Source organism: Aptenodytes patagonicus, chromosome Z (assembly GCF_965638725.1).
Source record: "Aptenodytes patagonicus chromosome Z, bAptPat1.pri.cur, whole genome shotgun sequence".
In the NCBI taxonomy this organism is placed as follows: Eukaryota; Metazoa; Chordata; class Aves; order Sphenisciformes; family Spheniscidae; genus Aptenodytes; species Aptenodytes patagonicus.
In genome coordinates this window covers 40,161,195-40,175,049 of record NC_134982.1, presented here as the reverse complement: position 1 = coordinate 40,175,049, position 13,855 = coordinate 40,161,195, and the positions used below count along the sequence as shown (strand labels likewise).

At 40.6% G+C, this 13,855-nt stretch overlaps 1 long non-coding RNA gene across 1 annotated transcript; it reads left to right on the top strand.

The window, feature by feature from the left end:
- Window positions 1-275: 275 nt before the first annotated feature.
- Window positions 276-13,574, top strand: LOC143172844 (uncharacterized). The gene is made up of 4 exons (XR_012997418.1): window positions 276-454; window positions 2,813-3,009; window positions 4,164-4,301; window positions 13,363-13,574. It is a non-coding gene; the product is annotated as an uncharacterized LOC143172844 (long non-coding RNA).
- Window positions 13,575-13,855: the final 281 nt, after the last annotated feature.

The following is a 13,855-nucleotide window of genomic DNA, read 5'->3' as shown; positions in this document are numbered from 1 at the left end:
AAATTACCTATGGTCTTGAATTCCTAACAATCGAGAAGAGCTTAGCGCTGACAATTAGAGTAACAGTTTCATGCCTGCAGCGTGTGACTGTGGAGATATCACTCAAGCAAGTACTTCAAAAGCAAAAAGCTGGGATTGCAGTTATATTATGCAACTCTAAACGTTTTGATAAATCATTGACATGGCTTCAGTCTGAACACAAAACAGTTTCCAGGCAGCCTAGGCGAAGCAAATAGCTTTCTGCAGCCTCGCCATTTCTGCACCTGGCTTTGCTTACTACCTCAGCTGTTCATTACCCAACACAAATTACGTTTACATAATGCCTGTCTGCAATATAATAGAGGCACTGTTTGGGTTCTGAAGTGGTTCACTCCTGCAGTTGGCTCTGCACTGTACATCTGTCTGGCAAAAGAATAACAACCTGGATCAAAGAGAGAAGAGTCTCACGGAGCTTGTAAGTCTATTGTGAAATATTCCATGTGCTTGTCCAGTGAGCAGGTGCTTCAAGTTAAAAGATATGGTGGGGAGAACAGGATGTGAACTGTAAACAGTTCAGTTTCTCTTCACTCCCCAGAAACAGTAATTTCTTAAGGCTAAATACCAAGATAATATGATTTTGTAGATGCTTTATTGCTAAAATATCATGAAAAAGATATATCCATGATATGCATAGAGAATAAAGGACTATCAGGTTGGAAAGACAAAGTTAGTCAGCTATTAAAAAAAATATATATAATTTGTTAATAGGTGTTGACATAAAAATTGTCTTTGCAGACCAGAAAATATACGGACCTTTTAATAGTAACTCAACTTTTTCATATTGTACAATAACTATGTATTTGCAAATGTACATAAAGAATAGAGGATATATTTCCATGCCAGTGATTTTCCTGTTTCCACTGGGACAAATAACCTTCTGTACTTCAAGAACTGAAGAGATTTTTGTTTCTTTTCCTAAAAAGAATTAGACGCAGGCAGCTTCAAGTGTGGATATGACCCATGGGAGTAAAAAGGTCTCTCAAAGATAAGATCTCTGATGAGCCACAGGTAACTCATCCCACAAACATTATCCATCGATCTCTGAATTAATTTTCCTTAAAAAAATCACAGTAGTACTAGTTAACACTCGGACTACAAACTTATGATTCTTCAGTTATCCAGTGGAAAAGTACCAGGCAGAAACATGTTTGCTCAAACTTGTTCTACAAATCCCCACCTGCTTCTCGTGAACACCACAGTTCCTCATCTCTGATTAAAATAGCTTTAAGGTTTATGTAGAAGAAGTCAAAAAGACTGTCAAATGTCACCATAGTTTTTAAAATAGTATTTTCTGATAGAGAGGACTGGAGATAAATCACAATTTTCCCCATACACGAGTGAGGGATGAATGGGAAAACAACCCATGGATATGAAGTCAATAATTTCTGATAGTTTTTCACTGGGGGGGGGGGGCGGAGTCATTCAGCTATTTTTTACTTTTTTACTGTTGAAGACAAAACAGTCTCTTTCTGTGAGGAAGGTCCTAGAACCACTTGCAGGCAAGTGGGACCACATGAACTGCTGTGAGGTGTAATCAATTTCCTGCTATACAACAGTCCACCCATTTCACGGGAGCATGCAAGCAAACCACAGTAACTTATCAGTACAATTTCTGATATGGTGAAACTCCATTAAAGATATAACATGCTCTAAATGGTCACTAAGAAAAAAAGAATCTCTTTAAATAACTAAAGAAAACCAAGCATTTCTGAGTGTTAAATATTTCTGAGACTTTTCTGAGACATTTCTGAGAGTTAAAAACTAGTAACTAATTTAAGGGAACAGTAGCATATTTTGAAAGCAAAAAAGACAGTGTAAAAAATAAATGGAGAGAGGCAGGAGGTTTACATACATGTCCCAGCTGCTAGGACCTACTGACTCACATTTACTGTTATCCAGATGGTCTTTTTAGAGCTTTAGTGGATGCTAATTCATTACACCTAATACCTTGGCAAATAAATCTGAAACCTTAACCCAGACCATAATGAAAAAAAGGGGGGAAAGAGGGGGAAGACAGAAAAATAAAGGATGTAAACAGCATGAAGTGATTTCATTTTTGTTCCTTAAATGGAATTTGAAAAGGAGAAAAGAAAAAAGCTTGTGTTAACTTCCAAGAGAGTCCAGATGGGATTTTTAGTCATTTCTTTTATTTCCCAGACACAGCAAACTCTCTGGTTTTCTAAGGTAGTTTCATCAGCTTGGACAATGTGACCTTAAAGTGTAAATAATGTTGAACTGATTACTTTAATGGATTTTTGTGTATTGTACCATTGCATGTGATACTGCTGTTCAATGCTGTAATTTACAACATAGATTTTATCAGTTTGCTGTAAAAGTCAGAGACAAGAAAAAAAATCCAGGGACAAAGGATCAAATTTAGAGATGATGTTAGGAGAATGATTAATGAGTCAAAAATTTATTAATTTTAAACATAAAACTCACAAGCAGTTGTTTGAACAGAAACAAAACCCTCAGCATTTGATAAAGAAAAATTAATCTGAGATTTTAGTTTTGCAATATAAATTCTCAGGAAGAGGAACAGAATTTATGATAGGACTCTGACTTTAATTTTCACAAAAGCTTCAGAAGACAAGAGGAGGCAGAGCTAGCATACAATGAACATACATTTAGGTAAGTTTAAACATTTTCCTTGCTCCTTCAGCACACTCTTGAATGTCATGATTACACTGAGTCCATTCATTTTTAAATGTAAATGTTTAAAATAATTTATTCAGGAAATTATTAAATATTATCATCATTTGTCGTTCCTCAGAACCATCAAGTATTGCCCCAGATTTTGGAGAAGACAGAGACAAAGATGCCTAGGGCATAGCAAAAACCAGCACGATGAGTCTTGTTCACTATTTACCATTTGAGCTGAATGGATCAGTCATGACAAATCAAAGCAAGCACAAGGTACTCTCTGCTTGCATAGGATTTTGGATCGCAATGACGTCACTGAGAAGTGTGGTAGGTGGCAGAGCAAACAGAGTTGATCCAAAATCATGTACTGTGCTGGGAAAGGTCATGGGGAACACAGAAAGCTGAGGCAGAGCTGCAGGTGAAATTGTGGTCAGAGAGAGTGGAACAGGGAAGGACCCGGAACTGGGGGAAATAGTGTTGGGTTTGCTTGTGACTATTTTGGAAAGGTGGGAGAAGAGAAGGGAGAAAAAAGGTAGCAATCCCTTCTGCAGGAAAGGACCAGCCTCCGCGAGGAGCTGCCACTCTCTATCCCAGCCCTTCCTTCCCTCCCTCTCTCCTTCCCTTCCCTCCCCTCCCCTCTCTCCTTCCCTCCTTCTCTCCTTCCCTCCCTCCCTCCCTCCCCTCCTCCTTTCCTCTTTTTTTCTGGGGAGCAACATCACCCTCATTTTCCAGGAATCTGGCAATAATCAAGGAGCATCCTGTGGCCTAAGAGCCATCATTACCTTTAGTAGCTGCTTGATAAAAAGCTCAGCAAACAAAGCATTCCCATGGAAACATAGGTGCCTGTGGACTCAACTACAGTCCAAAACTTCTGGCACAATTTTACCAAAGGAAACAAAGACTTGAAGTAAAACAAAAGCTAGCTATTTCTACCACTGTTTTACTTTCTTGTCTGTGACTTTTTTTTTAATGATTTTTGCAATTTTGGAAATGGACTCCATGATATTAGCATGATCGAAGAGACAGGAGACCACTGCAGGTGTCACTAGTGATTCAAAATACTAAGGGTAATAGTGTATTTAATTTTAGACAAATGAACTGTAGTGATTGTAGGAGATCAAATCCCGTAAGACAAATTCTCATCTCTACTGCATGCAGATTTGCTCTCCTGAGGCCTTTCATGTTCTGGAGTTATGTTTCTGGGAATGACAGTCTACGATGAAAATGGCTGGTCACAGTATCATATTAAATGAACATTTTGTTTCCTGACACCTTAAGAATGTCAAGAAAAACTTGGGATGCCACTGTACCTGATTAACCTTCCTTCTCTAACCCATTGGCATTTCAGCTTCTGTTCAACAAAAATAATTTCCATTTAATGGGAGTGTTAGCATAATTTTTGGAACAACACTGATCACTGAGGAATTGGTGATCAGTCTGAAGATAAATAAGCACCTTCCTTTCTTCCTCTCCCCTTCAAGAAAATTTATTAGGTGGAGCTTTCAGGTGTTGATGTGTATCACAAAAGGTGAAGGACAAGATCAAAGGAAGATGCAAGGTTCCTCTGGCATCCTACAGGACTGGAGTTAGAAGTCTGTGAGAATCTCAGAAGAATTGCTGTAAGTTTCATTTTCTGATGTATTTTTCACTTTTTGTTGTAGAGAATCCACCTGTGTGTTCATTTACAGGAACATAGCTTTGCACAGCAAAAGAGACCTGAGACTTATTGCCATTTCCTGGCTAATTACTTTTTAAACATCTGAACCCAAACTCCAGTTGTGGAGGGATGAAATAACTACATCACCACATTGTTAGTGATTTCAGCTCTAAAATTTTGTCTGGAGAGCTTTTCTGCTGCTGGTACCTAATTATCTGGTAAGATCAGATCCTGAAGGGGCAGATGAGGTGAACAAAGGGCAAGACAAGTTTCCTGGTTGATTTCTGTTTCTTTCCCAAATAAACACACCAATTTTAAAGTCAGATAAGGTTGAAAATCTCTGACAGAGGAAAAAAAGAAGAAATATGAAAATCAAAAAGTAAAAAAAAAAAAAGTGGAACTAGACTAATACCCGTAGAGATAGAATGCTATGAGATATTTAATAAATAAACAAATTTTAAAAGGAAATTACTGGGAAAATAAGTACTGGGACCGGTACTGTTTAATATCTTCATCAATGCCATAGACAGTGGGATCGAGTGCACCCTCAGCAAGTTTGCAGACGACACCAAGCTGAGTGGTGTGGTTGACACGCCAGAGGGATGGGATGCCATTCAGAGGGACCTGGACGTGCTCGAGAAGTGGGCCTCTGTGAACCTCATCAGGTTTAACAAGGCCAAGTGTAAGGTCCTGCACCTGGGTCAGGGCAACCCCTGGTATCAATACAGGCTGTGGGATGAAGGGATTGAGAGCAGCCCTGCCGAGAAGGACTTGGGGGTATTGGTGGATGAAAAGCTGGACATGAGCCAGCAACGTGCACTCGCAGCCCAGAAGGCCAACTGTATCCTGGGCTGCATCCAAAGAAACGTGGCCAGCAGGTCGAGGGAGTGCACATTGCTTATTTCTTACACTTGTTCATATGCAGACCAGTTGTCCATGAACAGCTATCCTGATAGTATTTGCTTCAGATTTATCTCTTGAGCATCATCTCTCTCTTCATGCCTCAGGTATATCTTGATTTGAAACAAAAAAAGGATGAAGAATTGGTTGCTTTTCTTAACAGTTTGTTCTATGGTTAGTCACCCTCACATTGTAATGAACCTCAGGATTAGACATTGCTCATATGTATTAATCTGGCTTCAGTCTTTTCTTATTAGAGTGTTTCTTAGTGCATAACCTCTTGGGTATATAGAAACACTGGCATTCATAGGAAAAATTACGTACCTTAGGGGAAAAAAAGGGAATTGTGAGGTACATACATGGGTACATTAGCTTTGCTTATTCGTGTCAGCTGTAGTTGTTTGTCCAACAGATGCCTTCAGTTTCTTATTAATTTCTTAGTGATTTTCAGTTTACAGTCAATTACTAATTGCTCTTACTGTCTTACATGCTACTTTTTTTCCCCCTAATTTCTTCTTTTTCATTACCACTGACCTTGCATGGGCTTTTATCTAGGTTGTGCAATTTATGCCAGCTGTTCCTCTAATTATGTCCTAAAGAATGCCTCTCTCCCACTTGCATTATTCCATTTTAATTTGTCCTTCAAATCAACTTCATTCAGTTTCTCTCAGCTTTGGCAAATTATGTACACCTGATGCTTCTCACCATTTGAGATTGTCCTTTATTTGCCTACAGAAGATGTAATAGATCACCAGTCCTGGTTCCTAAGGAACAATGATTAATTAATCACTGGACTTGAACCCTTAATCTTTATCTTTTAAAATTAGATTGAAACTTAAGATACCCCTTGTCAGATGCAATAGCACTTGCATTGGGAGAATAATCACCAAGAAGTTTTATAAATGTTAATGCTATGTTCCGAGTTATGCTCAGAATCCTGAAAGGCTGTACAAGAAAATTTGCAAGACCAAGAGCGAAGCTCTGGGTGTGAGGAGGTCCTCAGGTGACAATGAACCTCTGAACAAATGAACAAAAGACTTGAGAAGGAGACAGACTGAAGTAAAAAAGCCACCGGATCCCCACGTTTTCTCTGTGTCATCGAGATGGCTAGAGGACAATGAAGGGGCTCCTCTTTTGTTCACTCTGAAGGAGACTAAAATGTGTGGGAGAAAATTGCAGGAGAGAAATGACATAAACAATCCAGAGATATCACAGAATACCGGGTTGGAAGGGACATCAAGGATCATCCGGTCCAACCTTTCTTGGCAAAAGCACGGTCTAGACAAGATGGCCCAGCACCCTCTCCAGCCGAATCTTAAGTGTCCAGTGTTGGGGAATCCACCACTTCCCTGGGGAGATTATTCCAATGGCTGATTGTTCTCATTGTGAAAAATTTTCCTCTTGTGTCCAATCGGAATCTCCCCAGGAGTAACTTGTACCCATTACCCCTTGTCTTTTCCATGTGACTTCTTGTAAAAAGCCACTTCCCATCTCCTTTGTAGCCACCCTTTAAATCCCGGGACATGGTGATAAGGTCTCCCCTAAGCCTTCTTTTCTCAAGGCTGAACAAACCCAGTTCTCTCAGCCTTTCCTCATATGGCAGGCTTCCCAGTCCTTTGATCATCTTTGTGGCCCTTCTCTGGACCCTCTCCAGTATGTCCACATCTTTGTTGCATAGCGGGGACCAAAACTAAACACAGTATCCCAGGTGTGGCCTGACAAGCGCTGAGTAGAGTGGGGTAATGACTTCTTTATCTCTGCTGGTGATGCCCTTGTTGATGCAGCCCAGCATCCTGTTGGCTTTCTTTGCCACAGCAGCACGCTGTTCACTCATATTGAGCTTGTTGTCCACCAGGACCCCCAGGGCCCTTTCCACAGAGCTGCTCCCCAGCCGGGTAGATCCCAGCCTGTGCTCCACTCCTGGATTATGTTTTCCCAGGTTTTCCCAGACCTTCTATTTGTCTTTGTTGAACTGCAAAAGGTTCTTGTTAGCCCGCTCTTCCAGCCTATCTAGGTCTTCCTGCAGGGTTGCTCTCCCTTCCGAAGCATCCAGTTCCCCAGTTTAGTATCATTGGCAAAATTCATCAGGGTACACTTGATTCCATCATCTTATGAAGATATCAAACAGCGTTGGGCCCAATATCGGCCCCACTTGTGACAGGTTGCCAGTTTGAAAAGGACCTATTTACCACCACCCTCTGGGCGCGGCCTGTCAGCCAGCTCCCCACAAACTGCACAGACCACTTGCCTAGACTGAAACGCATCAGTTTCTCTAGGAGAAGGCTGTGGGAAACCGTACCGCAAGTCTTGGAGAAATCCAGGTAGACAACGTCCACCACTCACCCCACATCAACTGGGCAGGTTACTTTGTTATAGAAGGTGATCAGGTTTGTCAAGCACAATTTGCCCTTGGTGAATCCGTACTGGCTTTTCCCAATCACGTGCTTCATTTGACTTGTGATAGCCCCAGGGGGATTCGTTCCATAACTTTCCCAGGGACTGAAGTAAGACTGATGGGCCTATAATTTCCTGGATCCTCCTTTAAGCCCTTCTTGTAGATGGGGGTGACATTAGCCTTCTTCCAGCCTCCTGGGATGTCCCCCAATCTCCACGACTTCTCAAAGATTATGGAGAGCGGCCTTGCAACAACCTCAGACAGCTCTCTTAACACCGTCAGGTGGATATTGTCAGGGCCCATCGATTTGTAGGGGTCAAGCTCCTGTAATGGTTCACATACCAACTCTTCCTTCACTGACGGTGGGTCTGTGTTTGCATCAACCTGGATTTTTGCTCCCAAGGCCTGGGGTCCAACAGTGCTGGTAATGGCAGAGGTGAAGGAAGTGTTGAGAACCTCTGCCTTTTCACCATTGCTGGTGACTAATTCACCTCTCCTGTTTAACAGCGGGCCAATATTTTCCTTCTGTTTCTGCTTGTTGTTTACATACCTGAAGAACCCTTTCTTGCAGTTTTTGACATCTCTGTCCAATTTCAATTTGAGCTGAGCTTTTGCTTTTCTAACTGCATCTCTGCATGCCCTGGCAATGCCCTTGTAGTTCTCAATGGGTGTTCATCCGCTTTTCCATCTCTGGTACGCTTCTCTTTTGGTTTTGAGCAGACTCAGAAGCTCGCAGTTAAGCCAAGGGGGTCTCTTGCTCTGCCTACTTCCCTTACCTTTAAAGGTGATGAAGTGTTTTTGTGCTTCCAGGAGAGCGTTCTTGAAAAACTCCCAGCACTCACTAGCTCCTTTATCCTCCATGGAAGCTTCCCACGGAATCCCTCCCAGTTGAGCTCTGAGCGAGCTGAAGTTCTCTCTTCTAAAATCTAAACCCCTTCTCTTAGTACTAACCTTCAGCACGCTCAGCAGGATCCCAGACTCCACAGTATTGTGATCACTGCAGCCAAAGCTATCACTAACCAAGATATTACAAAGAAGGTTGTTTTGGTTTGTGAGTAGCAAGTGCAGCAGTGCCTCATTCCTGGTTGGCACATCTAACATTTGTATGAGGAAGCAGTCCTCTACGCATTCCAGGAACTTGATGGATGACATGTGAGCTGCTGTATTGTTCTAACAACAAATGTCTGGGTAGTTGAAGTTACCCATAAGAAACAGGTTCTGTTGACCCAAAGCTTTCTTAAGTGACCCAAATATTGCTCTGTTGGCCTTACTGTCTTGGTTTGGAGGTCAGTAGCAGATGTCTACTATAAGATCCTCCTTGGAGACGACCCCTCTGACCTTGACCCAGGGGCATTTGACAGAGCTTCCACAATCACCATAGTTGACTTCTGTACATTCAGTGTTCTCCTCAACATAGAACATGATGACTCCTCTTCTTCCCTGCCTGTCTTTACAAAACAGCCTATAGCCATCCAACATGATCCTCTAGTCATGTGAGTTGTCCCACCATGTTTCAGTTATTCCTATGATATCATAACTTTCTGACTGGACGTAAAGCTCCAGTTCCTCCTGTTTGTTCCCCAGGCTGCGTGCATTGGTATACATACACTTGAGGAGTATTAAAAATACAGGCAAACCATAGTATCTACTGAAATAAAAGAGAATGCTGTTATTACTGAGACGGAAACAAACTTAAGAATTTTATGACCCTAATGTTTGTTCCTGTTCTTATGTAAAAACAGAGTTCATGCTGACCTCTCCTTTTCCAAAAGAAGCTAATAGCAGAACTACCTTTCTAGAGAGTATAAAAATTTTTTTTTAGCAAAATTTTAAAACTATCATTAGTTCTGATAAATCAGCTTGGGCAAATGGAATATTATCTTTCTTTCTCTTGCTTCCCATTCATCTGACTAAGAAACTTTGAAAGCAAAAATGTTCTCCAGCATTTTCCTCTGTCAACTTGTAATGGTATCAGCAGGGAATTTAGATTCTATTGAAAATTGAAGTTGTGCAACTGTGTGCTCTTGACTGACCAATCCAAGAATCAGGAGTAGTCCTCTCGGTTTCATGGTTTTTATTGGAAATCACCTTCTTTTTCTAATCCATTAAAAATCCTATTTACAGACATTTGGTTTTCTTTCATTATCTACATTGAAGAAATAACCACTTTGTAGGAAAGGAATGAATGTACAGTCTCTATCCACTGGTTTTGTTTGAAACCTCTCAAATACCCTTCTACTTGGAACCGTTTAGCTTTGGGTTAAAGTCAAAGGCATTAGCAAGTTTTCCCTCTGGAAATACACTATGCCATCATTAACATGAAAGACCACATTTCTAACAGCAGCAGAGAATAGAAGAAAACATCAATAATCCTCAACTAAAGGAAACCAAAACCCAATCTGCTTCAGCTGAGGACACCCAAATTCTGCTTAGCTACAGCTTGTGCCAGCAATTCGCTGGAAGAATGCAGTCTGCATATAAATTATTTGTAATATGGATGCATCACCCCTGAAGACTATCCTTCTGTCTTTCAAGAATTAAGTCAATCTAATTTAATGTGCATTGTGTGACTGCACAAGTCACACTATGAAAAGTTCAAGTAGTCATAATCTATGAGGGGTGTGTGTGTCCATTTTTACTGTTTCATTAACAGTAAGACTAAAAAAGTGCCTTCTCCTTTGGAGTGCCGTAGCAAGCCCTGGAGATACATGAGCATAAACAATCCTTATATTAGCATTTATAAAACTTGTATACATGCATAACTTCACCCATCTGTATACATGTTCATAACTTCATCAATCAGTGACTGGTTTTACTAAGTCAAATTTTTCATGATAACGTCTTCTTTTAAAATATGATCATAAAGGGCTGTTATTCTGGAGAAGTATATACAAAAGGCAAGGCAACAGAACTAGTCCCATTATAGTTCTTTTTATTTGATTGTCTTTTAGATGAAAGCATTTGCAAAGGCCCGTGAAGATTTATTCTTACACTACTCTCAATTCCATAAGCCTTGCTACTCCACAAAAGCATACGAGGAAGTGCAACATACATAATCTAAACCAGACCAAAATACTTCTAGCAAAGCAGAAGCGTTTGCATTATTTTTTCACTTTGAAGGGGAGGAAGAACCACCCTCTACCTCCTTCTACCCCTCCCCTAATTAGTCATTCTACAGTTGTTAAAAGGTAACATAAGAGTTAATATATTGCCAGTCTCTTCTTTGCTTTAGCACAGAAAAAAAAAACCATTTTATTTCCATCAACCTTGAAATCTCACTTCATCTAAGAAAAGCTATGGCAGTACCTTCCTAACCACACATATTGTCTTGCAATCTATCTGCTGGCTAGTCTCTCTAGAAAACACTAAAGACTAGGCTTTGTCCACTTAGGTTAGTGAAGATCCTTAACCATACTGTGTTTAAAAACTATGAATTTAGAAAAGATATTTTTAAAAAGAACTTTGCCACTATTCCCCATTGATTTTGGTTTTGCTCAGTACTATGCAATTATTTAAAATAGCAAAATGTGTCACTGATTAACATCTTTATCAATGACCTGGATGAGGGGACCGAGTGCACCCTCAGTAAGTTTGCAGATGACACCAAGCTGGGCAGGAGTGTTGATCTGCTCGAGGGTAGGAAGGCTCTAAAGGGGGATCTGGACAGGCTGGATCGATGGGCCCAGGCCAACTGTATGAGGTTCAACAAGGCCAAGTGCCGGGTCCTGCACTTGGGTCACAACAACCCCATGCAGCGCTACAGGCTTGGGGAAGAGTGGCTGGAAAGCGGCCCGGCAGAAAAGGACCTCGGGGGGCTGGTTGACAGCCGGCTGAACATGAGCCGGCAGTGTGGCCAGGCGGCCAAGAAGGCCAATGGCATCCTGGCCTGTATCAGAAATAGTGTGGCCAGCAGGAGTAGGGAAGTGATTGTGCCCCTGTACTTGGCACTGGTGAGGCCACATCTCGGATACTGTGTTCAGTTTTGGGCCCCTCACTACAAGAAAGACATTGAGGTGCTGGAGCGTGTCCAAAGAAGAGCAACGAAGCTGGTGAAGGGTCTGGAGCACAAGTCCTCCGTCCCCCGCTGAGGGAACTGGGGTTGTTTAGCCTGGAGAAAAGCAGGCTGAGGGGAGACTTTATCGTTCTCTACAACTACCTGAAAGGAGGTTGTGGCAGGTGGGTGTCGGTCTTTTCTCCCAGGTAACAAGTGATAGGATGAGAGGAAACAGCCTCAAGTTGCGCCAGGGAAGGTTTAGCTTGGATATTATGAAAAGTTACTTCACTAAAAGGGTTGTCAAGCATTGGAACAGTCTGCCCAGGGAAGTGGTTGAGTGACCACCCCTGGAGGTATTTAAAAGACGTGTAGATGTGGCGCTTAGGGATGTAGTTTAGCAGTGGACTTGGCAGCATTAGGTTTATGGTTGGACTCTATGTTCTTTTTTTAATGATCTTTTCCAGCCTAAATGATTGTGTGATTCTATGATTCTATGAAAACATAATGCAGTGCGCAATGCAATGTGGCCCATTATAGTTTATGATAAGCTTTATGACACGCCTTTCACTGTTTTCTGTAGTCCATGTGCCATGTCAGGACTGCTTCTTCAAAGGCTGAATGTGTTTGGGTTTTTTTTTTTCTTTTTTGCCTATTATAGGTGAGTAAAAATTTTTATTGCTGTTGGTAAAATGCAAAACCAGAAATTAAAATTTATCTTTTTGTAATGTAAAATAATGATCATATATTCATAAAACCTTGCTGTAAAATAAAGTGGAAGAATGAATGACAAGGCTGGCCATGAACCATCTGTATTCAGAGAGAAATCTAACTTCCATTCTCTTTTCAACAGGTAGGTACTTCTGAATGCCCCAAAAAGCAGTGGAATCTTACACAGAAGGAACAGGCAAAATTCTCAGTGTGCAATTTTCATTAGTACCTACTTTTCTTATTTTTTTTTTTTTTTCCCCAAAATGGACAACAAAGTCATGGTCATCTCAGTGAAGATCTTCCACTTTTGTCCCCAGAGACCTCTCAAATATGAGGATCAAAAAAGAGACTTTAAAAAAAAAAAATTACTTCCCACATTTATCTCTGCACAATTATTACAAAATTTTTCTCTATTTTCAGCAAGCATTATGACTACATAATGGCCCACCACTTAATTTTTAAGAGTCCAACCAAGTTTGTTTTATATGCAGAATCTCACAGATAGCAAAAAACCTGTTTTGAGAGTGACTAAAGCTACTTTAAATTAAAATACACTAAAGCAGAGATAAAGGTACAGTAAAATATAAAATATATGCAGCTGAGTATAGCATTCTTTTGATTTGTATCCATTACATACAGAATTAGAAAATTAATTCACTCTAAAGAATAGTTAAAGAACTCATATCTGTGAACAGAAAATTATTATGGAAATCATTTCAGAATACTAATCTATTTGTCATAAGCAGCGGGTATTGACTAAGATGCTATGGCACAAGGCGCCATGATACACTTGGAACTGGAAAGAAATTAATTTCTTGTGTCTGACCCACTTGTGTATAGGACAGAGCCTAAGAGTGAGAAAATGCTCCCTTTGTCTTCTCTTAGAGGAACTGTCAGCCTTGATAGGATTCAGGGCTGACCCAGATTTTATTCTGGGTTGTACTAAATTGTTTTTAAAAGTGCACTCTGCCTATCCCAGTAGGTACGAATCACTAAGATTCGTCTATATTGCCTCCTGTTTTCTAGATGGGACTTGTGGAAAAAGCTAGGAAAGAGATACAATGAGTTATTAAAAGATACCCACAGGAGCTGAAGAAACCATGAAAGAAATTCAAAGCCTGGATGAACCCTGAAGCACAGGATCCAAACCAGTCTTTATTCTGATCTATTTTACACTGATGACAGTTCATTAATTTAAGTGGGAATCTATAATTTTCCATGGTTTTAAATAAAGACGATAAAATAAGCAAGTTTGCCTGGCAGTCAAATCCATGTTTTTGTTTTCCAGAATAAGTATGGCTAGAAAAATGGAGCCAAATCCTGCTTTGGTTTTGATATAAATTCCAAAGCATAGATCTAGTTGAAGGAAAGAGACCGTATTCCACATTTCAGACATGTTTGGCCACTTTTCAGTCATGCAATCTCACATTAGGATTAGTCCTGCTGCTAGTTTAAGGATCTTGTCCCAGTTCCCAAGCAGAATAAATAATACATATAGCCTTTAAACTGATTTCACACT